The sequence below is a fragment of the Triturus cristatus genome, chromosome 7 (genome assembly GCF_964204655.1).
Source record: "Triturus cristatus chromosome 7, aTriCri1.1, whole genome shotgun sequence".
Lineage (NCBI taxonomy): Eukaryota > Metazoa > Chordata > Amphibia > Caudata > Salamandridae > Triturus > Triturus cristatus.
In genome coordinates, this window is record NC_140590.1 from 1,316,602,433 (window position 1) to 1,316,627,405 (window position 24,973).

The following is a 24,973-nucleotide window of genomic DNA, read 5'->3' on the forward strand; positions in this document are numbered from 1 at the left end:
ACTCTGGCCTAATAGCTAAGGTCTTAACTCTTACTCTGGCCTAATAGCTAAGGTCTTAGACTCGTACTCTGGCCTACTGGTTAAGGTCTTAACTCTTACTCTGGCCTAATAGCTAAGGTCTTAGACTCATACTCTGGCATAATAGCTAAGGTCTTAGACTCGTACACTGGCCTAATAGCTAAGGTCTTAACTCTTACTCTGGCCTAATATCTAAGGTCTTAACTCTTACTCTGGCCTAATAGCTAAGGTCTTAACTCTTACTCTGGCCTGTTAGTTAAGGTATTAGACTCGTACTCTGGCCTAATGCTTAAGGTCTTAACTCTTACTCCGGCCTAATAGGTAAGGTCATAGACTCGTACTCTGGCCTAATCGTTAAGGTCTTAACTCTTAATCTGGCCTAATAGCTAAGGTCTTAACTCTTACTCTGGCCTATAGCTAGGGTCTTAGACTGGTACTCTGGCCTACTGGTTAAGGTCTTAACTCTTGCTCTGGCCTAATAGCTAAGGTCTTAGACTCGTACTCTGGCCTAATAGCTAAGGTCTGAGACTCGTACTCTGGCCTGATAGCTAAGGTCTTAACTCTTACTCTGGCCTAATAGCTAAGGTCTTAGACTTGTACTCTGGCCTAATGGTTAAGGTCTTAACTCTTACTCTGGCTTAATAGCTAAGGTCTTAGACTCGTACTCTGGCCTACAGGTTAAGGTCTTAACTCTTACTCTGGCCTAATAGCTAAGATCTTAACTCTTACTCTGTCCTCCTGGTTAAGGTCTCAACTCTTACTCTGGCCTAATAACTAAGGTCTTAGACTCATACTCTGGCCTAATGGTTAAGGTCTTAACTCTTACTCTGGCCTAATAGCTAAGGTCTTAACTCTTACTCTGGCCTAATAGCTAACGTCTTAGACTCGTACTCTGGCCTACAGGTTACGGACTTAACTCTTACTCTGGCCTAATAGCTAAGGTCTTAGACTCGTACTCTGGCCTACAGGTTAAGGTCTTAACTCTTACTCTGGCCTGATAGCTAAGGTCTTAGACTCATACTATGGCCTACAGGTTAAGGTCTTAACTCTTACTCTGGCCTACTGGTTAAGGTCTTAACTCTTACTCTGGCCTACTGGTTAATGTCTTAACTCTTACTCTGGCCTATTGGTTAAGGTCTTAACTCTTACTCTGGCCTCATAGCTAAGGTCTTAGAATCGTACTCTGGCCTAATGGTTAAGGTCTTAACTCTTACTCTGGCCTATTGGTTAAGGTCTTAACTCTTACACTGGCCTAATAGCTGAGGTCTTAGACTCGTACTCTGGCCTACTGGTTAAGGTCTTAACTCTTACTCTGGCCTAATAGCTAAGGTCTTAGACTCATACTCTGGCATAATAGCTAAGGTCTTAGACTCGTACACTGGCCTAATAGCTAAGGTCTTAACTCTTACTCTGGCCTCATAGCTAAGGTCTTAGACTCATACTCTGGCCTAATGGTTAAGGTCTTAACTCTTGGTGTGGCCTAATAGCTAAGGTCTTAGACTCGTACTCTGGCCTACTGGTTAAGTTTTTAACTCTTGGTCTGGCCTAATAGCTAAAGTCTTAGACTCGTACTCTGGCCTACAGGTTAAGGTCTTAACTCTTACTCTGGCCTAATAGCTAAGGTCTTAGACTCGTACTCTGGCCTAATGGTTAAGGTCTTAATTCTTACTCTGGCCTAATAGCTAAGGTCTTAGACTCGTACTATGGCCTACAGGTTAATGTCTTAACTCTTATTCTGGCCTACGGGTTAAGGTCTTAACTCTTACTCTGGCCTACTGGTTAAGGTCTTAACTCTTACTCTGGCTTATTGGTTAAGGTCTTAACTCTTACTCAGGCCTAATAGCTAAGGTCTTAGACTCGTACTCTGGCCTAATGGTTAAGGTCTTAACTCTTACTCTGGCCTACTGGTTAAGGTCTTATCTCTTACACTGGCCTAATAGCTAAGGTCTTAGACTCGTACTCTGGCCTAATGGTTAAGGTCTTAACTCTTACTCTGGCCTAATAGCTAAGGTCTTAACTCTTACTCTGGCCTAATAGCTAAGGTCTTAGACTTGTACTCTGGCCTAATGGTTAAGGTCTTAACTCTTACTCTGGCTTAATAGCTAAGGTCTTAGACTCGTACTCTGGCCTACAGGTTAAGGTCTTAACTCTTACTCTGGCCTAATAGCTAAGATCTTAACTCTTACTCTGTCCTCCTGGTTAAGGTCTCAACTCTTACTCTGGCCTAATAACTAAGGTCTTAGACTCATACTCTGGCCTAATGGTTAAGGTCTTAACTCTTACTCTGGCCTAATAGCTAAGGTCTTAACTCTTACTCTGGCCTAATAGCTAAGGTCTTAGACTCGTACTCTGGCCTACAGGTTACGGACTTAACTCTTACTCTGGCCTAATAGCTAAGGTCTTAGACTCGTACTCTGGCCTACAGGTTAAGGTCTTAACTCTTACTCTGGCCTAATAGCTAAGGTCTTAGACTCGTACTATGGCCTACAGGTTAAGGTCTTAACTCTTACTCTGGCCTACTGGTTAAGGTCTTAACTCTTACTCTGGCCTACTGGTTAATGTCTTAACTCTTACTCTGGCCTATTGGTTAAGGTCTTAACTCTTACTCTGGCCTAATAGCTAAGGTCTTAGACTCGTACTCTGGCCTAATGGTTAAGGTCTTAACTCTTACTCTGGCCTACTGGTTAAGGTCTTATCTCTTACACTGGCCTAATAGCTAAGGTCTTAGACTCGTACTCTGGCCTAATGGTTAAGGTCTTAACTCTTACTCTGGCCTATTGGTTAAGGTCTTAACTCTTACACTGGCCTAATAGCTAAGGTCTTAGACTCGTACTCTGGCCTACTGGTTAAGGTCTTAACTCTTACTTTGGCCTAATAGCTGAGGTCTTAGACTCATACTCTGGCATAATAGCTAAGGTCTTAGACTCGTACACTGGCCTAATAGCTAAGGTCTTAACTCTTACTCTGGCCTCATAGCTAAGGTCTTAGACTCATACTCTGGCCTAATGGTTAAGGTCTTAACTCTTGGTGTGGCCTAATAGCTAAGGTCTTAGACTCGTACTCTGGCCTACTGGTTAAGTTTTTAACTCTTGGTCTGGCCTAATAGCTAAAGTCTTAGACTCGTACTCTGGCCTAATGGTTAAGATCTTAACTCTTTCTCTGGCCTAATAGCTAAGGTCTTAACTCTTACTCTGGCCTAATAGTTAAGGTCTTAGACTGGTACTCTGGCCTACTGGTTAAGGTCTTAACTCTTACTCTGGCCTAATAGCTAAGGTCTTAGACTCGTACTCTGGCCTAATAGCTAAGGTCTTAGACTCGTACTCTGGCCTGATAGCTAAGGTCTTAACTCTTACTCTGGCCTAATAGCTAAGGTCTTAGACTCGTACTCTGGCCTACTGGTTAAGGTCTTAACTCTTACTCTGGCCTAATAGCTAAGGTCTTAACTCTTACTCTGTCCTACTGGTTAAGGTCTTAACTCTTACTCTGGCCTACTGGTTAAGGTCTTAACTCTTACTCTGGCCTAATAGCTAAGGTCTTAGACTCGTACTATGGCCTAATGGTTAAGGTCTTAACTCTTACTCTGGCCTAATAGCTAAGGTCTTAGGCTCGTACTCTGGCCTAATGGTTAAGGTCTTAACTCTTACTCTGGCCTAATAGCTAAGGTCTTAACTCTCACTCTGACCTAATAGCTAAGGTCTTAGACTCGTACTCTGGCCTAATGGTTAAGGTCTTAACTCTTACTCTGGCCTACAGGTTAAGGTCTTAACTCTTACTCTGGCCTAATAGCTAAGGTCTTAGACTCGTACTCTGGCCTAATGGTTAAGGTCTTAACTCTTACTCTGGCCTAATAGCTAAGGTCTTAGACTTCTACTATGGCCTACAGGTTAAGGTCTTAACTCTTACTCTGGCCTACTGGTTAAGGTCTTAACTCTTACTCTGGCCTACTGGTTAAGGTCCTAACTCTTACTCTGGCCTATTGGTTAAGGTCTTAACTCTTACTCTGGCCTAATAGCTAAGTTCTTAGACTCGTACTCTGGCCTAATGGTTAAGGTCTTAACTCTTACTCTGGCCTACTGGTTAAGGTCTTAACTCGTACTCTGGCCTAATAGCTAAGGTCTTAGACTCGTACTCTGGCCTACTGGTTAAGGTCTTAACTCTTACTCTGGCCTAATAGCTAAGGTCTTAGACTCATACTCTGGCATAATAGCTAAGGTCTTAGACTCGTACACTGGCCTAATAGCTAAGGTCTTAACTCTTACTCTGGCCTCATAGCTAAGGTCTTAGACTCATACTCTGGCCTAATGGTTAAGGTCTTAACTCTTGGTGTGGCCTAATAGCTAAGGTCTTAGACTCGTACTTTGGCCTACTGGTTAAGTTTTTAACTCTTGGTATGGCCTAATAGCTAAAGTCTTAGACTCGTACTCTGGCCTAATGGTTAAGATCTTAACTCTTACTCTGGCCTAATAGCTAAGGTCTTAACTCTTACTCTGGCCTAATAGTTAAGGTCTTAGACTGGTACTCTGGCCTACTGGTTAAGGTCTTAACTCTTACTCTGGCCTAATAGCTAAGGTCTTAGACTCGTACTCTGGCCTAATAGCTAAGGTCTTAGACTCGTACTCTGGCCTGATAGCTAAGGTCTTAACTCTCACTCTGGCCTCATAGCTAAGGTCTTAGACTTGTACTCTGGCCTAATGGTTAAGGTCTTAACTCTTACTCTGGCCTAATAGCTAAGGTCTTAGACTCGTACTCTGGCCTACTGGTTAAGGTCTTAACTCTTACTCTGGCCTAATAGCTAAGGTCTTAACTCTTACTCTGTCCTACTGGTTAAGGTCTTAACTCTTACTCAGGCCTACTGGTTAAGGTCTTAACTCTTACTCTGGCCTAATAGCTAAGGTCTTAGACTCGTACTATGGCCTAATGGTTAAGGTCTTAACTCTTACTCTGGCCTAATAGCTAAGGTCTTAGGCTCGTACTCTGGCCTAATGGTTAAGGTCTTAACTCTTACTCTGGCCTAATAGCTAAGGTCTTAACTCTCACTCTGGCCTAATAGCTAAGGTCTTAGACTCGTACTCTGGCCTAATGGTTAAGGTCTTAACTCTTACTCTGGCCTACAGGTTAAGGTCTTAACTCTTACTCTGGCCTAATAGCTAAGGTCTTAGACTCGTACTCTGGCCTAATGGTTAAGGTCTTAACTCTTACTCTGGCCTAATAGCTAAGGTCTTAGACTTCTACTATGGCCTACAGGTTAAGGTCTTAACTCTTACTCTGGCCTACTGGTTAAGCTCTTAACTCTTACTCTGGCCTACTGGTTAAGGTCCTAACTCTTACTCTGGCCTATTGGTTAAGGTCTTAACTCTTACTCTGGCCTAATAGCTAAGTTCTTAGACTTGTACTCTGGCCTAATGGTTAAGGTCTTAACTCTTACTCTGGCCTACTGGTTAAGGTCTTAACTCGTACTCTGGCCTAATAGCTAAGGTCTTAGACTCGTACTCTGGCCTAATGGTTAAGGCAGAGGTCTTCAAACTTTTGGATACCGAGACCCCCCTGTCAACATTTTGAGGCGTAAGGACCCCCTCCTGACAAAAATGTCTAAACCGGTTGACTAAATTGCGTGGGATGAAAATGTAAATGAGGTTATGTGATGCCACGTATTTTGGGATAGCATTGCTTCATTATTTTGATATTTGTTACACAAAGTAACGCTGAGGAAAGATTTCACCCAATCAGTACCCATTTATAACCAAAATACAGCAATTATCATCAGAAAGATTTCAAGTCAACCTTTGTGAAGGGCCTTCCACTCTGCAGCAAACCGTGCTGCCACATTAGAAGCTCACCTGGCCCTGACCGGAAGAAGCAGGGGTCCCTTAAAACCCTGGCGGTTTTGTGTAGAGTTAAGCCGTTTACCCATGCAGCTTTCCTCTCACCCCCTCCCTTCCATCCCTCTCTCCTCTCCTAACCCCGTATCCCTCTCTCACTTTGCAGGTCATTTTCTTTCACCCCTTTTTACAACTTCTGAACTCTCCCCATTCAACCTCTCACTTCACCTTTAATCACCTCTTGCCATTCTGTCCTTTCACTGCCCTCATCTCTAACAGTCGCTCACATTTATCTCATGGCCTCTCTGGCCCTGTCACCTCCCGTGCCCCTCAGCACTTCTCATTCACCTCGTCTCTTCATTCAAATTTTTGTCTATTTATATCTTACACCTCTCCAGTCCCCCCATTCCTCTTTCACATCTCCCCTTTGTTCTAACAGAAGCCCTCACCTTTGGATCATACTCACTTCTTGCGTGTCCACACTTCTCTTCGGCAATTCACATTTCTCCTCATCCTTGACCTCTTCAATCAAATTCTCTCACTCCCTTGCTGTCCTCTCTCATTTTGGGTGCGGATGCAAGTTCAGAATGGTATGAATGAATGTATGATTACTGATGGGCTTGTTTGAGTGAGTTGCATATTGAGTAGTGACGGGGACAGGTGAGTGAAGTGTCACATGAGTGCAGGATGAGTAGTGTACTCGTGTGACTGCAGGTTGAGGTATAGTGTGAGCAGGACAAGTGCATTTTGAGTGCAGAGTGATCACTGTGAGTGCAAGGTGAGCGGGTGAATGGTGCAAGTGCATGGTGATCAGTGTGAGTGCATTGTGATCACTGTGAGTGCAAGGTGAGCGGGTGAATGGTGCAAGTGCATGGTGATCAGTGTGAGTGCATTGTGATCACTGTGAGTGCAGGGTGAGCGGGTGAATGGTGCAAGTGCATGGTGATCAGTGTGAGTGCATTGTGATCACTGTGAGTGCAAGGTGAGCGGGTGAATGGTGCAAGTGCATGGTGATCAGTGTGAGTGCATTGTGATCGCTGTGAGTGCAAGGTGAGCGGGTGAATGGTGCAAGTGCATGGTGATCAGTGTGAGTGCATTGTGATCACTGTGAGTGCAGGGTGAGCGGGTGAATGGTGCAAGTGCGAGTGCATTGTGATCACTGTGAGTGCAAGGTGAGCGGGTGAATGGTGCAAGTGCATGGTGATCAGTGTGAGTGCATTGTGATCACTGTGAGTGCAAGGTGAGCGTGACAATAAAGGGCGAGAATGAGGAATGAGTTGTCTGAATGCAGGGTGCATTCCCAGACCCATGAAGTAACTCAGCATGTTATTGACGGGGCGTAGACTTTAAGATCTAAGTTAAACTATTGCGGCATTAATCGGGGATCGAGGGTGAAGGAAATAAATAATGTGCTGATCCTGCAACAAACTTCCAGTCCTATGGTTAGGGTTACCAGCAGATTATTTTGATGGCCCTGTCGGTACAAAAAAAAGCAGTCACCTAAAGCGGTATTTTCAGCGCTTATCTGTGCATACTTCCCAGGGCCGGCTTTAGTGCTGGTGGTGCCCTGTGCGACAATGTTTGTTGGAGCCCCCCCAATGACCACCCCCACCACGGATTCTCTCACTAGCACCCTTTAACAGTGACCAAGTCTCCATAACCCCACACTCTCAGATGCATTGAATTAGTTATATAGTGCCACTCATACCAGTGTAGGGTGTCCGAGCACTTTGCATCACACACACATTACACAGAGACAATCATAAGTGTGTAAATCAGTGTATAGGAAATGTTACATAAGCCAAAGGACTAAAAGTATAGGAGTCACATGTCATCCATACTGGTAGGCAGTATAGTTCAAGAGTGCTTGGTGTGGAGAAGCACAAACTCAGAGTCGAAAAAGAAACAGCATAGTTGGGAGTTTCCTTTTTATAATAAGAATTGATTTCTAGCCAAATTAACCCTTTTTGCAACATTAATCAATGGTCTAATAAGGTATTCTTTGTAGTGTGCATGCTGTTCTAGGATGAAAGTTAATAGCTCACTATTCTATATCAGGACTTTAAGTTATAAATTGCAAGTAACAAAAGGATGTCTCTTTTGAAAGCAGTAACCTGCTGATCTCTTCACATCATACGCACTCTGTAATCTACTTGGTACACGTTCTTTGCAGCAGGCATATTAACCCTCTGCACTAACTTCACCTAAGTCAAAACCTCAAGTATACAAAACACTGATCTCTCTCTAGGAAGATAATTAATCACACAAGTTATCTTGACATTTATGTGAGGCCTGGTAATTGCCGGGGAAAGAAACGCTGCAGCAGGTGCTTCAAAAGCACAATAAACTTTCACACACGGCGCCCCCAGGAAGCCAACTTTGTATTCCTTTCCATGAAATGCATTCTCACACTACGGCAGTGAATGTAGAATCCAAATGTAAGGAATAGGCACAGTGCGGACCCAGGGGGTACTGGAACCAGCAAAAAAACCTAAGCCTCTGTAACCAGTTTACAAAGGCATGTTAAAATGCAAATGATCTTTAAAGACCTGTGAAAAAACACGGGGTGCCGGAGATAGGAATCCAGACACTGCCCAGCTGAGCCCCCAGCAGCTCAAGTTTCACTGCAGCAGCCGGGCTGAGACACAGGACGGGGGAAGTGTGAAGGGGGGGCTGAAGCCCTTGGGCCGAACAGAAGTGTGACTGGGAAGGCGCAACCCCCTTTGCATCACTCCACGGCCCCCCTGGGGGTCGCGCCCCACAGTTTGAAGACCCCTGGGTTAAGGTCTTAACTCTTACTCTGGCCTAATAGCTAAGGTCTTAACTCTTACTCTGGCCTAATAGCTAAGGTTTTAGACTCCTACTCTGGCCTCCTGGTTAAGGTCTTAACTCATACTCTAGCATAATAGCTAAGGTCTTAGACTCGTACTCTGGCCTACTGGTTAAGGTCTTAACTCTTACTCTGGCCTAATAGCTAAGGTCCTAACTCTTACTCTGGCCTACTGGTTAAGGTCTTAACTCTTACTCTGGCCTACTGGTTAAGGTCTTAAATCTTACTATGGCCTAATAGCTAAGGTCTTAGACTCGTACTCTCGCCTACTGGTTAAGGTCTTAACTCTTACTCTGGCCCACTGGTTAAGATCTTAACCCTTACTCTGGCCTAATAGCTAAGGTCTTAGACTCGTACTATGGCCTACAGGTTAAGGTCTTAACTCTTACTCTGGCACAATACCTAAGGTCTTAGACTCGTACTATGGCCTAATGGTTAAGGTCTTAACTCTTACTCTGGCCTAATAGCTAAGGTCTTAACTCTTACTCTGGCCTACTGGTTAAGGTCTTAACTCTTACTCTGGCCTACTGGTTAAGGTCTTAACTCTTACTCTCGCCTAATAGCTAGTCTTAACTCTTACTCTGGCCTAATAGCTAAGGTCTTAGACTCATACTCTGGCCTACTGGCTATGGTCTTAACTCTTACTCTGGCCTACAGGTTAAGGTCTTAACTCTTACTCTGGCCTAATAGCTAAGGTCTTAACTCATACTCTGGCCTACTGGTTAAGGTCTTAACTCGTTCTCTGGCCTACTGGTTAAGGTCTTAACTCTTACTCTGGCCTAATAGCTAAGGTCTTAGACTCGTACTCTGGCCTAATGGTTAAGGTCTTAACTCTTACTCTGGCCTACTGGTTATGGTCTTACTCTTACTCTGGCCTAATAGCTAAGGTCTTAGACTCGTACTATGGACTAATGGTTACGGTCTTAACTCTTACTCGGGCCTAATAGCTAAGGTCTTAGACTCGTACTCTGGCCTAATGGTTAAGGTCTTAACTCTTACTGTGGCCTAATAGCTAAGGTCTTAGACCCGTACTATGGCCTAATAGCTAAGGTCTTAACTCTTACTCTGGCGTAATAGCTAAGGTCTTAGACTCGTACTCTGGCCTAATGGTTAAGGTCTTAACACTTCCTCTGGCCTAACAGCTAAGGTCTTAACTCTTACTCTGGCCTGATAGCTAAGGTCTTAGACTCGTACTCTGGCCTAATGGTTAAGGTCTTAACTCTTCCTCTAGCCTAATAGCTAAGGTCTTAGACTTGTAATATGGCCTACAGGTTAAGGTCTTAACTCTCACTCTGGCATACTGGTTAAGGTCTTAACTCTTGCTCTGGCCTGCTGGTTAAGGTCCTAACTCTTACTCTGGCCTATTGGTTAAGGTCTTAACTCTAACTCTGGCCTAATAGCTAAGGTCTTAGACTCGTACTCTGGCCTAATGGTTAAGGTCTTAACTCTTACTCTGGCCTACTGGTTAAGTTCTTAACTCGTACTCTGGCCTAATAGCTAAGGTCTTAGACTCGTACTCTGGCCTAATGGTTAAGGTCTTAACTCTTACTCTGGCCTAATAGCTAAGGTCTTAACTCTTACTCTGGCCTAATAGCTAAGGTCCTAGACTCGTACTCTGGCCTACTGGTTAAGGTCTTAACTCTTACTCTGGCCTAATAGCTAAGGTCTTAGACTCATACTCTGGCATAATAGCTAAGGTCTTAGACTCGTACACTGGCCTAATAGCTAAGGTCTTAACTCTTACTCTGACCTAATAGCTAAGGTCTTAGACTCGTACTCTGGCCTACTGGTTAAGGTCTTAACTCTTACTCTGGCCTAATAGCTAAGGTCTTAACTCTTACTCTGGCCTACTGGTTAAGGTCTTAACTCTTACTCTGGCCTACTGGTTAAGGTCTTAAATCTTACTATGGCCTAATAGCTAAGGTCTTACACTCGTACTCTGGCCTACTGGTTAAGGTCTTAACTCTTACTCTGGCCCACTGGTTAAGATCTTAACTCTTACTCTGGCCTAATAGCTAAGGTCTTAGACTCGTACTATGGCCTACAGGTTAAGGTCTTAACTCTTACTCTGGCCCAATAGCTAAGGTCTTAGACTCGTACTATGGCCTAATGGTTAAGGTCTTAACTCTTACTCTGGCCTAATAGCTAAGGTCTTAACTCTTACTCTGGCCTACTGGTTAAGGTCTAAACTCTTACTCTGGCCTACTGGTTAAGGTCTTAACTCTTACTCTCGCCTAATAGCTAAAGTCTTAACTCTTACTCTCGCCTAATAGCTAAGGTATTAGACTCATACTCTGGCCTACTGGTTAAGGTCTTAACTCGAACTCTGGCCTACTGTTTAAGGTCTTAACTCTTACTCTGGCCTAATAGCTAAGGTCTTAGATTCGTACTCTGGCCTAATAGCTAAAGTCTTAACTCTTACTCTGGCCTAATAGATAAGGTCTTAGACTCGTACTCTGGCCTAATGGTTAAGGTCTTAACTCTTACTCCGGCCTACTGGTTATGGTCTTAACTCTTACTCTGGCCTAATAGCTAAGGTCTTAGACTTGTACTAAGGACTAATGGTTACGGTCTTAACTCTTACTCTGCCCTAATAGCTAAGGTCTTAGACTTGTACTCTGGCCTAATGGTTAAGGTCTTAACTCTTACTCTGGCCTAATAGCTAAGGTCTTAGACTCGTACTATGGCCTAATAGCTAAGGTCTTAACTCTTACTCTGGCCTAATAGCTAAGGTCTTAGACTTGTACTCTGGCCTAATGGTTCAGGTTTAACTCTTACTCTGGCCAAATAGCTAAGGTCTTAACTCTTACTCTGGTCTAATAGCTAAGGTATTAGACTTGTTCCTGGCCTACTGGTTAAGGTCTTAACTCTTACTCTGGCCTAATAGCTAAGGTCTAGACTCGTACTCTGGCCTACTGGTTAAGGTCTTAACTCTTACTCTGGCCTAATAGCTAAGGTCTTAACTAATACTCTGGCCTAATAGCTAAGGTCTTAGACTCGTACTCTGGCATAATGGTTTAGGTCTTAACTCTTACTCTGGCCTAATAGCTAAGGTCTTAACTCTTACTCTGGCCTAATAGCTAAGGTATTAGACTTGTTCCTGGCCTACTGGTTAAGGTCTTAACTCTTACTCTGGCCTAATAGCTAAGGTCTTAACTCGTACTCTGGCCTACTGGTTAAGGTCTTAACTCCTACTCTGGCCTAATAGCTAAGGTCTTAGACCCGTACTCTGGCCTAATAGCTAAAGTCTTAATTTTACTCTGGCCTAATAGGTAAGGTCTTAGACTCGTACTCTGGCCTAATGGTTAAGGTCTTAACTCTTACTCTGGCCTACTGGTTACGGTCTTACCTCTTACACTGGCCTAATGGCTAAGGTCTTAGACTCGTACTATGGACTAATGGTAACGGTCTTAACTCTTAGACTGGCCTAATAGCTAAGGTCTTAGACTCGTACTCTGGCCTAATGGTTAAGGTCTTAACTCTTACTCTGGCCTAATAGCTAAGGTCTTAGACTCGTACTATGGCCTAATAGCTAAGGTCTTAACTCTTACTCTGGCCTAATAGCTAAGGTCTTAGACTCATACTCTGGCCTAATGGTTAAGGTCTTAACTCTTACTCTGGCCTAATAGCTAAGGTCTTAACTCTTACTCTGGCCTAATAGCTAAGGTATTAGACTTGTTCCTGGCCTACTGGTTAAGGTCTTAACTCTTACTCTGGCCTAATAGCTAAGGTCTAGACTCGTACTCTGGCCTAATAGCTAAGGTCTTAGACTCGTACTCTGGCCTAATGGTTAAGGTCTTAACTCTTACTCTGGCCTAATAGCTAAGGTCTTAGACTCATACTCTGGCCTAATGGTTAAGGTCTTAACTCTTACTCTGGCCTAATATCTAAGGTCTTAACTTTTACTCTGGCCTACTGGTTAAGGTCTTAACTCTTACTCTGGCCTACTGTTAAGGTCTTAACTCTTACTCTTGCCTAATAGCTAAGGTCTTAGACTCGTACTCTGGCCTAATGGTTAAGGTCTTAACTCTTACTCTGGCCTAATAGCTAAGGTCTTAGACTCGTACTCTGGCCTAATAGCTAAGGTCTTAGACTCATACTCTGGCATACAGGTTAAGGTCTTAACTCTTACTCTGGCCTAATAGCTAAGGTCTCAACTCTTACTCTGGCCTAATAGCTAAAGTCGTAGACTCGTACTCTGGCCTAATGGTTAAGGCCGTAACTCTTATTCTGGCCTAATAGCTAAGGTCCTAACTCTTACTCTGGCCTAATAGCTAAGGTCTTAGACTGGTACTCTGGCCTACTGGTTAAGGTCTTAACTCTTACTCTGGCCTAATAGTTAAGGTCTTAGACTCGTACTCTGGCCTAATAGCTAAGGTCTTAGACTCGTACTCTGGCCTAATAGCTAAGGTCTTAACTCTTACTCTGGCCTAATGGTTAAGGTCTTAACTCTTACTCTGGCCTAATAGCTAAGGTCTTAACTCGTACTCTGGCCTACTGGTTAAGGTCTTAACTCTTACTCTGGCCTAATAGCTAAAGTCTTAACTCTTACTCTGGCCTAATAGGTAAGGTCTTAGACTCGTACTCTGGCCTAATGATTAAGGTCTTAACTCTTACTCTGGCCTACTGGTTATGGTCTTACCTCTTACACTGGCCTAATGGCTAAGGTCTTAGACTCGTACTATGGACTAATGGTAATGGTCTTAACTCTTACTCTGGCCTAATAGCTAAGGTCTTAGACTCGTACTATGGCCTAATAGCTAAGGTCTTAACTCTTACTCTGGCCTAATAGCTAAGGTCTTAGACTCGTACTATGGCCTAATAGCTAAGGTCTTAACTCTTACTCTGGCCTAATAGCTAAGGTCTTAGACTCATACTCTGGCCTAATGGTTAAGGTCTTAACTCTTACTCTGGCCTAATAGCTAAGGTCTTAACTCTTACTCTGGCCTAATAGCTAAGGTATTAGACTTGTTCCTGGCCTACTGGTTAAGGTCTTAACTCTTACTCTGGCCTAATAGCTAAGGTCTAGACTCGTACTCTGGCCTAATAGCTAAGGTCTTAGACTCGTACTCTGGCCTAATGGTTAAGGTCTTAACTCTTACTCTGGCCTAATAGCTAAGGTCTTAGATTCATACTCTGGCCTAATGGTTAAGGTCTTAACTCTTACTCTGGCCTAATATCTAACATCTTAACTTTTACTCTGGCCTACTGGTTAAGGTCTTAACTCTTACTCTGGCCTACTGTTAAGGTCTTAACCCTTACTCTGGCCTAATAGCTAAGGTCTTAGACTCGTACTCTGGCCTAATGGTTAAGGTCTTAACTCTTACTCTGGCCTAATAGCTAAGGTCTTAGACTCGTACTCTGGCCTAATAGCTAAGGTCTTAGACTCGTACTCTGGCATACAGGTTAAGGTCTTAACTCTTACTCTGGCCTAATAGCTAAGGTCTTAACTGTTACTCTGGCCTAATAGCTAAGGTCGTAGACTCATACTCTGGCCTAATGGTTAAGGCCGTAACTCTTATTCTGGCCTAATAGCTAAGGTCCTAACTCTTACTCTGGCCTAATAGCTAAGGTCTTAGACTGGTACTCTGGCCTAATAGCTAAGGTCTTAACTCTTACTCTGGCCTAATAGCTAAGGTCTTAGACTTGTACTCTAGCCTACTGGTTAAGGTCTTAACTCTTACTCTGGCCTAATAGCTAAGGTCTTAGACTCATACTCTGGCATAATAGCTAAGGTCTTAGACTCTTACACTGGCCTAATAGCTAAGGTCTTAACTCTTACTCTGGCCTAATATCTAAGGTCTTAACTATTACTCTGGCCTAATAGCTAAGGTCTTAACTCTTACTCTGGCCTGTTAGTTAAGGTATTAGACTCGTACTCTGGCCTAATGCTTAAGGTCTTAACTCTTACTCCGGCCTAATAGCTAAGGTCTTAGACTCGTACTCTGGCCTAATCGTTAAGGTCTTAACTCTTACTCTGGCCTAATAGCTAAGGTCTTAACTCTTACTCTGGCCTATAGCTAGGGTCTTAGACTGGTACTCTGGCCTACTGGTTAAGGTCTTAACTCTTGCTCTGGCCTAATAGCTAAGGTCTTAGACTCGTACTCTGGCCTAATAGCTAAGGTCTGAGACTCGTACTCTGGCCTGATAGCTAAGGTCTTAACTCTTACTCTGGCCTAATAGCTAAGGTCTTAGACTTGTACTCTGGCCTAATGGTTAAGGTCCTAACTCTTACTCTGGCTTAATAGCTAAGGTCTTAGACTCGTACTCTGGCCTACAGGTTAAGGTCTTAACTCTTACTCTGGCCTAATAGCTAAGATCTTAACTCTTACTCTGTCCTCCTGGTTAAGGTCTCAACTCTTACTCTGGCCTAATAACTAAGGTCTTAGACTCATACTCTGGCCTAATGGTTAAGGTCTTAACTCTTACTCTGGCCTAATAGCTAAGGTCTTAACTCTTACTCTGGCCTAATAGCTAAGGTCTTAGACTCGTACTCTGGCCTACAGGTTACGGACTTAACTCTTACTCTGGCCTAATAGCTAAGGTCTTAGACTTGTACTCTGGCCTACAGGTTAAGGTCTTAACTCTTACTCTGGCCTAATAGCTAAGGTCTTAGACTCGTACTATGGCCTACAGGTTAAGGTCTTAACTCTTACTCTGGCCTACTGGTTAAGGTCTTAACTCTTACTCTGGCCTACTGGTTAATGTCTTAACTCTTACTCTGGCCTATTGGTTAAGGTCTTAACTCTTACTCTGGCCTAATAGCTAAGGTCTTAGACTCGTACTCTGGCCTAATGGTTAAGGTCTTAACTCTTACTCTGGCCTACTGGTTAAGGTCTTATCTCTTACACTGGTCTAATAGCTAAGGTCTTAGACTCGTACTCTGGCCTAATGGTTAAGGTCTTAACTCTTACTCTGGCCTATTGGTTAAGGTCTTAACTCTTATACTGGCCTAATAGCTAAGGTCTTAGACTCGTACTCTGGCCTACTGGTTAAGGTCTTAACTCTTACTCTGGCCTAATAGCTAAGGTCTTAGACTCATACTCTGGCATAATAGCTAAGGTCTTAGACTCGTACACTGGCCTAATAGCTAAGGTCCTAACTCTTACTCTGGCTTAATAGCTAAGGTCTTAGACTCGTACTCTGGCCTACAGGTTAAGGTCTTAACTCTTACTCTGGCCTAATAGCTAAGATCTTAACTCTTACTCTGTCCTCCTGGTTAAGGTCTCAACTCTTACTCTGGCCTAATAACTAAGGTCTTAGACTCATACTCTGGCCTAATGGTTAAGGTCTTAACTCTTACTCTGGCCTAATAGCTAAGGTCTTAGACTCGTACTCTGGCCTACAGGTTACGGACTTAACTCTTACTCTGGCCTAATAGCTAAGGTCTTAGACTTGTACTCTGGCCTACAGGTTAAGGTCTTAACTCTTACTCTGGCCTAATAGCTAAGGTCTTAGACTCGTACTATGGCCTACAGGTTAAGGTCTTAACTCTTACTCTGGCCTACTGGTTAAGGTCTTAACTCTTACTCTGGCCTACTGGTTAATGTCTTAACTCTTACTCTGGCCTATTGGTTAAGGTCTTAACTCTTACTCTGGCCTAATAGCTAAGGTCTTAGACTCGTACTCTGGCCTAATGGTTAAGGTCTTAACTCTTACTCTGGCCTACTGGTTAAGGTCTTATCTCTTACACTGGTCTAATAGCTAAGGTCTTAGACTCGTACTCTGGCCTAATGGTTAAGGTCTTAACTCTTACTCTGGCCTATTGGTTAAGGTCTTAACTCTTATACTGGCCTAATAGCTAAGGTCTTAGACTCGTACTCTGGCCTACTGGTTAAGGTCTTAACTCTTACTCTGGCCTAATAGCTAAGGTCTTAGACTCATACTCTGGCATAATAGCTAAGGTCTTAGACTCGTACACTGGCCTAATAGCTAAGGTCTTAACTCTTACTCTGGCCTCATAGCTAAGGTCTTAGACTCATACTCTGGCCTAATGGTTAAGGTCTTAACTCTTGGTGTGGCCTAATAGCTAAGGTCTTAGACTCGTACTCTGGCCTACTGGTTAAGTTTTTAACTCTTGGTCTGGCCTAATAGCTAAAGTCTTAGACTCGTACTCTGGCCTAATGGTTAAGATCTTAACTCTTACTCTGGCCTAATAGCTAAGGTCTTAACTCTTACTCTGGCCTAATAGTTAAGGTCTTAGACTGGTACTCTGGCCTACTGGTTAAGGTCTTAACTCTTACTCTGGCCTAATAGCTAAGGTCTTAGACTCGTACTCTGGCCTAATAGCTAAGGTCTTAGACTCGTACTCTGGCCTGATAGCTAAGGTCTTAACTCTCACTCTGGCCTCATAGCTAAGGTCTTAGACTTGTACTCTGGCCTAATGGTTAAGGTCTTAACTCTTACTCTGGCCTAATAGCTAAGGTCTTAGACTCGTACTCTGGCCTACTGGTTAAGGTCTTAACTCTTACTCTGGCCTAATAGCTAAGGTCTTAACTCTTACTCTGTCCTACTGGTTAAGGTCTTAACTCTTACTCAGGCCTACTGGTTAAGGTCTTAACTCTTACTCTGGCCTAATAGCTAAGGTCTTAGACTCGTACTATGGCCTAATGGTTAAGGTCTTAACTCTTACTCTGGCCTAATAGCTAAGGTCTTAGGCTCGTACTCTGGCCTAATGGTTAAGGTCTTAACTCTTACTCTGGCCTAATAGCTAAGGTCTTAACTCTCACTCTGGCCTAATAGCTAAGGTCTTAGACTCGTACTCTGGCCTAATGGTTAAGGTCTTAACTCTTACTCTGGCCTACAGGTTAAGGTCTTAACTCTTACTCTGGCCTAATAGCTAAGGTCTTAGACTCGTACTCTGGCCTAATGGTTAAGGTCTTAACTCTTACTCTGGCCTAATAGCTAAGGTCTTAGACTTCTACTATGGCCTACAGGTTAAGGTCTTAACTCTTACTCTGGCCTACTGGTTAAGCTCTTAACTCTTACTCTGGCCTACTGGTTAAGGTCCTAACTCTTACTCTGGCCTATTGGTTAAGGTCTTAACTCTTACTCTGGCCTAATAGCTAAGTTCTTAGACTTGTACTCTGGCCTAATGGTTAAGGTCTTAACTCTTACTCTGGCCTACTGGTTAAGGTCTTAACTCGTACTCTGGCCTAATAGCTAAGGTCTTAGACTCGTACTCTGGCCTAATGGTTAAGGCAGAGGTCTTCAAACTTTTGGATACCGAGACCCCCCTGTCAACATTTTGAGGCGTAAGGACCCCCTCCTGACAAAAATGTCTAAACCGGTTGACTAAATTGCGTGGGATGAAAATGTAAATGAGGTTATGTGATGCCACGTATTTTGGGATAGCATTGCTTCATTATTTTGATATTTGTTACACAAAGTAACGCTGAGGAAAGATTTCACCCAATCAGTACCCATTTATAACCAAAATACAGCAATTATCATCAGAAAGATTTCAAGTCAACCTTTGTGAAGGGCCTTCCACTCTGCAGCAAACCGTGCTGCCACATTAGAAGCTCACCTGGCCCTGACCGGAAGAAGCAGGGGTCCCTTAAAACCCTGGCGGTTTTGTGTAGAGTTAAGCCGTTTACCCATGCAGCTTTCCTCTCACCCCCTCCCTTCCATCCCTCTCTCCTCTCCTAACCACAGATCCCTCTCTCACTTTGCAGGTCATTTTCTTTCACCCCTTTTTACAACTTCTGAACTCTCCCCATTCAACCTCTCACTTCACCTTTAATCACCTCTTGCCATTCTGTCCTTTCACTGCCCTCATCTCTAACAGTCTCTCACATTTATCTCATGGCCTCTCTGGCCCTGTCACCTCCCGTGCCCCTCAGCACTTCTCATTCACCTCGTCTCTTCATTCAAATTTTTGTCTATTTGTATCTTACACCTCTCCAGTCCCCCCATTCCTCTTTCACATCTCCCCTTTGTTCTAACAGAAGCCCTCACCTTTGGATCATACTCACTTCTTGCGTGTCCACACTTCTCTTCGGCAATTCACATTTCTCCTCATCCTTGACCTCTTCAATCAAATTCTCTCACTCCCTTGCTGTCCTCTCTCATTTTGGGTGCGGATGCAAGTTCAGAATGGTATGAATGAATGTATGATTACTGATGGGCTTGTTTGAGTGAGTTGCATATTGAGTAGTGACGGGGACAGGTGAGTGAAGTGTCACATGAGTGCAGGATGAGTAGTGTACTCGTGTGACTGCAGGTTGAGGTATAGTGTGAGCAGGACAAGTGCATTTTGAGTGCAGAGTGATCACTGTGAGTGCAAGGTGAGCGGGTGAATGGTGCAAGTGCATGGTGATCAGTGTGAGTGCATTGTGATCACTGTGAGTGCAAGGTGAGCGGGTGAATGGTGCAAGTGCATGGTGATCAGTGTGAGTGCATTGTGATCACTGTGAGTGCAGGGTGAGCGGGTGAATGGTGCAAGTGCATGGTGATCAGTGTGAGTGCATTGTGATCACTGTGAGTGCAAGGTGAGCGGGTGAATGGTGCAAGTGCATGGTGATCAGTGTGAGTGCATTGTGATCGCTGTGAGTGCAAGGTGAGCGGGTGAATGGTGCAAGTGCATGGTGATCAGTGTGAGTGCATTGTGATCACTGTGAGTGCAGGGTGAGCGGGTGAATAGTGCAAGTGCATTGTGATCACTGTGAGTGCAAGGTGAGCGGGTGAATGGTGCAAGTGCATGGTGATCAGTGTGAGTGCATTGTGATCACTGTGAGTGCAAGGTGAGCGTGACAATAAAGGGCGAGAATGAGGAATGAGTTGTCTGAATGCAGGGTGCATTCCCAGACCCATGAAGTAACTCAGCATGTTATTGACGGGGCGTAGACTTTAAGATCTAAGTTAAACTATTGCGGCATTAATCGGGGATCGAGGGTGAAGGAAATAAATAATGTGCTGATCCTGCAACAAACTTCCAGTCCTATGGTTAGGGTTACCAGCAGATTATTTTGATGGCCCTGTCGGTACAAAAAAAAGCAGTCACCTAAAGCGGTATTTTCAGCGCTTATCTGTGCATACTTCCCAGGGCCGGCTTTAGTGCTGGTGGTGCCCTGTGCGACAATGTTTGTTGGAGCCCCCCCAATGACCACCCCCACCACGGATTCTCTCACTAGCACCCTTTAACAGTGACCAAGTCTCCATAACCCCACACTCTCAGATGCATTGAATTAGTTATATAGTGCCACTCATACCAGTGTAGGGTGTCCGAGCACTTTGCATCACACACACATTACACAGAGACAATCATAAGTGTGTAAATCAGTGTATAGGAAATGTTACATAAGCCAAAGGACTAAAAGTATAGGAGTCACATGTCATCCATACTGGTAGGCAGTATAGTTCAAGAGTGCTTGGTGTGGAGAAGCACAAACTCAGAGTCGAAAAAGAAACAGCATAGTTGGGAGTTTCCTTTTTATAATAAGAATTGATTTCTAGCCAAATTAACCCTTTTTGCAACATTAATCAATGGTCTAATAAGGTATTCTTTGTAGTGTGCATGCTGTTCTAGGATGAAAGTTAATAGCTCACTATTCTATATCAGGACTTTAAGTTATAAATTGCAAGTAACAAAAGGATGTCTCTTTTGAAAGCAGTAACCTGCTGATCTCTTCACATCATACGCACTCTGTAATCTACTTGGTACACGTTCTTTGCAGCAGGCATATTAACCCTCTGCACTAACTGCACCTAAGTCAAAACCTCAAGTATACAAAACACTGATCTCTCTCCAGGAAGATAATTAATCACACAAGTTATCTTGACATTTATGTGAGGCCTGGTAATTGCCGGGGAAAGAAACGCTGCAGCAGGTGCTTCAAAAGCACAATAAACTTTCACACACGGCGCCCCCAGGAAGCCAACTTTGTATTCCTTTCCATGAAATGCATTCTCACACTACGGCAGTGAATGTAGAATCCAAATGTAAGGAATAGGCACAGTGGGGACCCAGGGGGTACTGGAACCAGCAAAAAAACCTAAGCCTCTGTAACCAGTTTACAAAGGCATGTTAAAATGCAAATGGTCTTTAAAGACCTGTGAAAAAACACGGGGTGCAGGAGATAGGAATCCAGACACTGCCCAGCTGAGCCCCCAGCAGCTCAAGTTTCACTGCAGCAGCCGGGCTGAGACACAGGACGGGGGAAGTGTGGGGGGGGGCTGAAGCCCTTGGGCCGGGCAGAAGTGTGACTGGGAAGGCGCAACCCCCTTTGCATCACTCCACGGCCCCCCTGGGGGTCGCGCCCCACAGTTTGAAGACCCCTGGGTTAAGGTCTTAACTCTTACTCTGGCCTAATAGCTAAGGTCTTAACTCTTACTCTGGCCTAATAGCTAAGGTCCTAACTCTTACTCTGGCCTACTGGTTAAGGTCTTAACTCTTACTCTGGCCTACTGGTTAAGGTCTTAAATCTTACTATGGCCTAATAGCTAAGGTCTTAGACTCGTACTCTGGCCTACTGGTTAAGGTCTTAACTCTTACTCTGGCCCACTGGTTAAGATCTTAACCCTTACTCTGGCCTAATAGCTAAGGTCTTAGACTCGTACTATGGCCTACAGGTTAAGGTCTTAACTCTTACTCTGGCACAATACCTAAGGTCTTAGACTCGTACTATGGCCTAATGGTTAAGGTCTTAACTCTTACTCTGGCCTAATAGCTAAGGTCTTAACTCTTACTCTGGCCTACTGGTTAAGGTCTTAACTCTTACTCTGGCCTCCTGGTTAAGGTCTTAACTCTTACTCTCGCCTAATAGCTAGTCTTAACTCTTACTCTGGCCTAATAGCTAAGGTCTTAGACTCATACTCTGGCCTACTGGCTATGGTCTTAACTCTTACTCTGGCCTACAGGTTAAGGTCTTAACTCTTACTCTGGCCTAATAGCTAAGGTCTTAACTCGTACTCTGGCCTACTGGTTAAGGTCTTAACTCGTACTCTGGCCTACTGGTTAAGGTCTTAACTCTTACTCTGGCCTAATAGCTAATGTCTTAGACTCGTACTCTGGCCTAATGGTTAAGGTCTTAACTCTTACTCTGGCCTACTGGTTATGGTCTTACTCTTACTCTGGCCTAATAGCTAAGGTCTTAGACTCGTACTCTGGCCTAATGGTTAAGGTCTTAACTCTTACTCTGGCCTAATAGCTAAGGTCTTAGACTCGTACTATGGCCTAATAGCTAAGGTCTTAACTCTTACTCTGGCGTAATAGCTAAGGTCTTAGACTCGTACTCTGGCCTAATGGTTAAGGTCTTAACACTTACTCTGGCCTAACAGCTAAGGTCTTAACTCTTACTCTGGCCTGATAGCTAAGGTCTTAGACTCGTACTCTGGCCTAATGGTTAAGGTCTTAACTCTTCCTCTAGCCTAATAGCTAAGGTCTTAGACTTGTAATATGGCCTACAGGTTAAGGTCTTAACTCTCACTCTGGCATACTGGTTAAGGTCTTAACTCTTGCTCTGGCCTGCTGGTTAAGGTCCTAACTCTTACTCTGGCCTATTGGTTAAGGTCCTAACTCTAACTCTGGCCTAATAGCTAAGGTCTTAGACTCGTACTCTGGCCTAATGGTTAAGGTCTTAACTCCTACTCTGGCCTACTGGTTAAGGTCTTAACTCGTACTCTGGCCTAATAGCTAAGGTCTTAGACTCGTACTCTGGCCTAATGGTTAAGGTCTTAACTCTTACTCTGGCCTAATAGCTAAGGTCTTAACTCTTACTCTGGCCTAATAGCTAAGGTCCTAGACTCGCACTCTGGCCTACTGGTTAAGGTCTTAACTCTTACTCTGGCCTAATAGCTAAGGTCTTAGACTCATACTCTGGCATAATAGCTAAGGTCTTAGACTCGTACACTGGCCTAATAGCTAAGGTCTTAACTCTTACTCTGGCCTAATAGCTAAGGTCTTAGACTCGTACTCTGGCCTACTGGTTATGGTCTTAACTCTTACTCTGGCCTAATAGCTAAGGTCTTAACTCTTACTCTGGCCTACTGGTTAAGGTCTTAACTCTTACTCTGGCCTACTGGTTAAGGTCTTAAATCTTACTATGGCCTAATAGCTAAGGTCTTACACTCGTACTCTGGCCTACTGGTTAAGGTCTTAACTCTTACTCTGGCCCACTGGTTAAGATCTTAACTCTTACTCTGGCCTAATAGCTAAGGTCTTAGACTCGTACTATGGCCTACAGGTTAAGGTCTTAACTCTTACTCTGGCCCAATAGCTAAGGTCTTAGACTCGTACTATGGTCTAATGGTTAAGGTCTTAACTCTTACTCTGGCCTAATAGCTAAGGTCTTAACTCTTACTCTGGCCTACTGGTTAAGGTCTTAACTCTTACTCTCGCCTAATAGCTAAAGTCTTAACTCTTACTCTCGCCTAATAGCTAAGGTCTTAGACTCATACTCTGGCCTACTGGTTAAGGTCTTAACTCGTACTCTGGCCTACTGTTTAAGGTCTTAACTCTTACTCTGGCCTAATAGCTAAGGTCTTAGATTCGTACTCTGGCCTAATAGCTAAAGTCTTAACTCTTAGTCTGGCCTAATAGATAAGGTCTTAGACTCGTACTCTGGCCTAATGGTTAAGGTCTTAACTCTTACTCCGGCCTACTGGTTATGGTCTTAACTCTTACTCTGGCCTAATAGCTAAGGTCTTAGACTTGTACTAAGGACTAATGGTTACGGTCTTAACTCTTACTCTGCCCTAATAGCTAAGGTCTTAGACTCGTACTCTGGCCTAATGGTTAAGGTCTTAACTCTTACTCTGGCCTAATAGCTAAGGTCTTAGACTTGTACTATGGCCTAATAGCTAAGGTCTTAACTCTTACTCTGGCCTAATAGCTAAGGTCTTAGACTCGTACTCTGGCCTAATGGTTCAGGTTTAACTCTTACTCTGGCCCAATAGCTAAGGTCTTAACTCTTACTCTGGCCTAATAGCTAAGGTATTAGACTTGTTCCTGGCCTACTGGTTAAGGTCTTAACTCTTACTCTGGCCTAATAGCTAAGGTCTAGACTCGTACTCTGGCCTACTGGTTAAGGTCTTAACTCTTACTCTGGCCTAATAGCTAAGGTCTTAACTAATACTCTGGCCTAATAGCTAAGGTCTTAGACTCGTACTCTGGCCTAATGGTTCAGGTTTAACTCTTACTCTGGCCCAATAGCTAAGGTCTTAACTCTTACTCTGGCCTAATAGCTAAGGTATTAGACTTGTTCCTGGCCTACTGGTTAAGGTCTTAACTCTTACTCTGGCCTAATAGCTAAGGTCTAGACTCGTACTCTGGCCTACTGGTTAAGGTCTTAACTCTTACTCTGGCCTAATAGCTAAGGTCTTAACTAATACTCTGGCCTAATAGCTAAGGTCTTAGACTCGTACTCTGGCATAATGGTTTAGGTCTTAACTCTTACTCTGGCCTAATAGCTAAGGTCTTAACTCTTACTCTGGCCTAATAGCTAAGGTATTAGACTTGTTCCTGGCCTACTGGTTAAGGTCTTAACTCTTACTCTGGCCTAATAGCTAAGGTCTTAACTCGTACTCTGGCCTACTGGTTAAGGTCTTAACTCCTACTCTGGCCTAATAGCTAAGGTCTTAGACTCGTACTCTGGCCTAATAGCTAAAGTCTTAACTCTTACTCTGGCCTAATAGGTAAGGTCTTAGACTCGTACTCTGGCCTAATGGTTAAGGTCTTAACTCTTACTCTGGCCTACTGGTTACGGTCTTACCTCTTACACTGGCCTAATGGCTAAGGTCTTAGACTCGTACTATGGACTAATGGTAACGGTCTTAACTCTTAGACTGGCCTAATAGCTAAGGTCTTAGACTCGTACTCTGGCCTAATGGTTAAGGTCTTAACTCTTACTCTGGCCTAATAGCTAAGGTCTTAGACTCGTACTATGGCCTAATAGCTAAGGTCTTAACTCTTACTCTGGCCTAATAGCTAAGGTCTTAGACTCATACTCTGGCCTAATGGTTAAGGTCTTAACTCTTACTCTGGCCTAATAGCTAAGGTCTTAACTCTTACTCTGGCCTAATAGCTAAGGTATTAGACTTGTTCCTGGCCTACTGGTTAAGGTCTTAACTCTTACTCTGGCCTAATAGCTAAGGTCTAGACTCGTACTCTGGCCTAATAGCTAAGGTCTTAGACTCGTACTCTGGCCTAATGGTTAAGGTCTTAACTCTTACTCTGGCCTAATAGCTAAGGTCTTAGACTCATACTCTGGCCCAATGGTTAAGGTCTTAACTCTTACTCTGGCCTAATATCTAAGGTCTTAACTTTTACTCTGGTCTACTGGTTAAGGTCTTAACTCTTACTTTG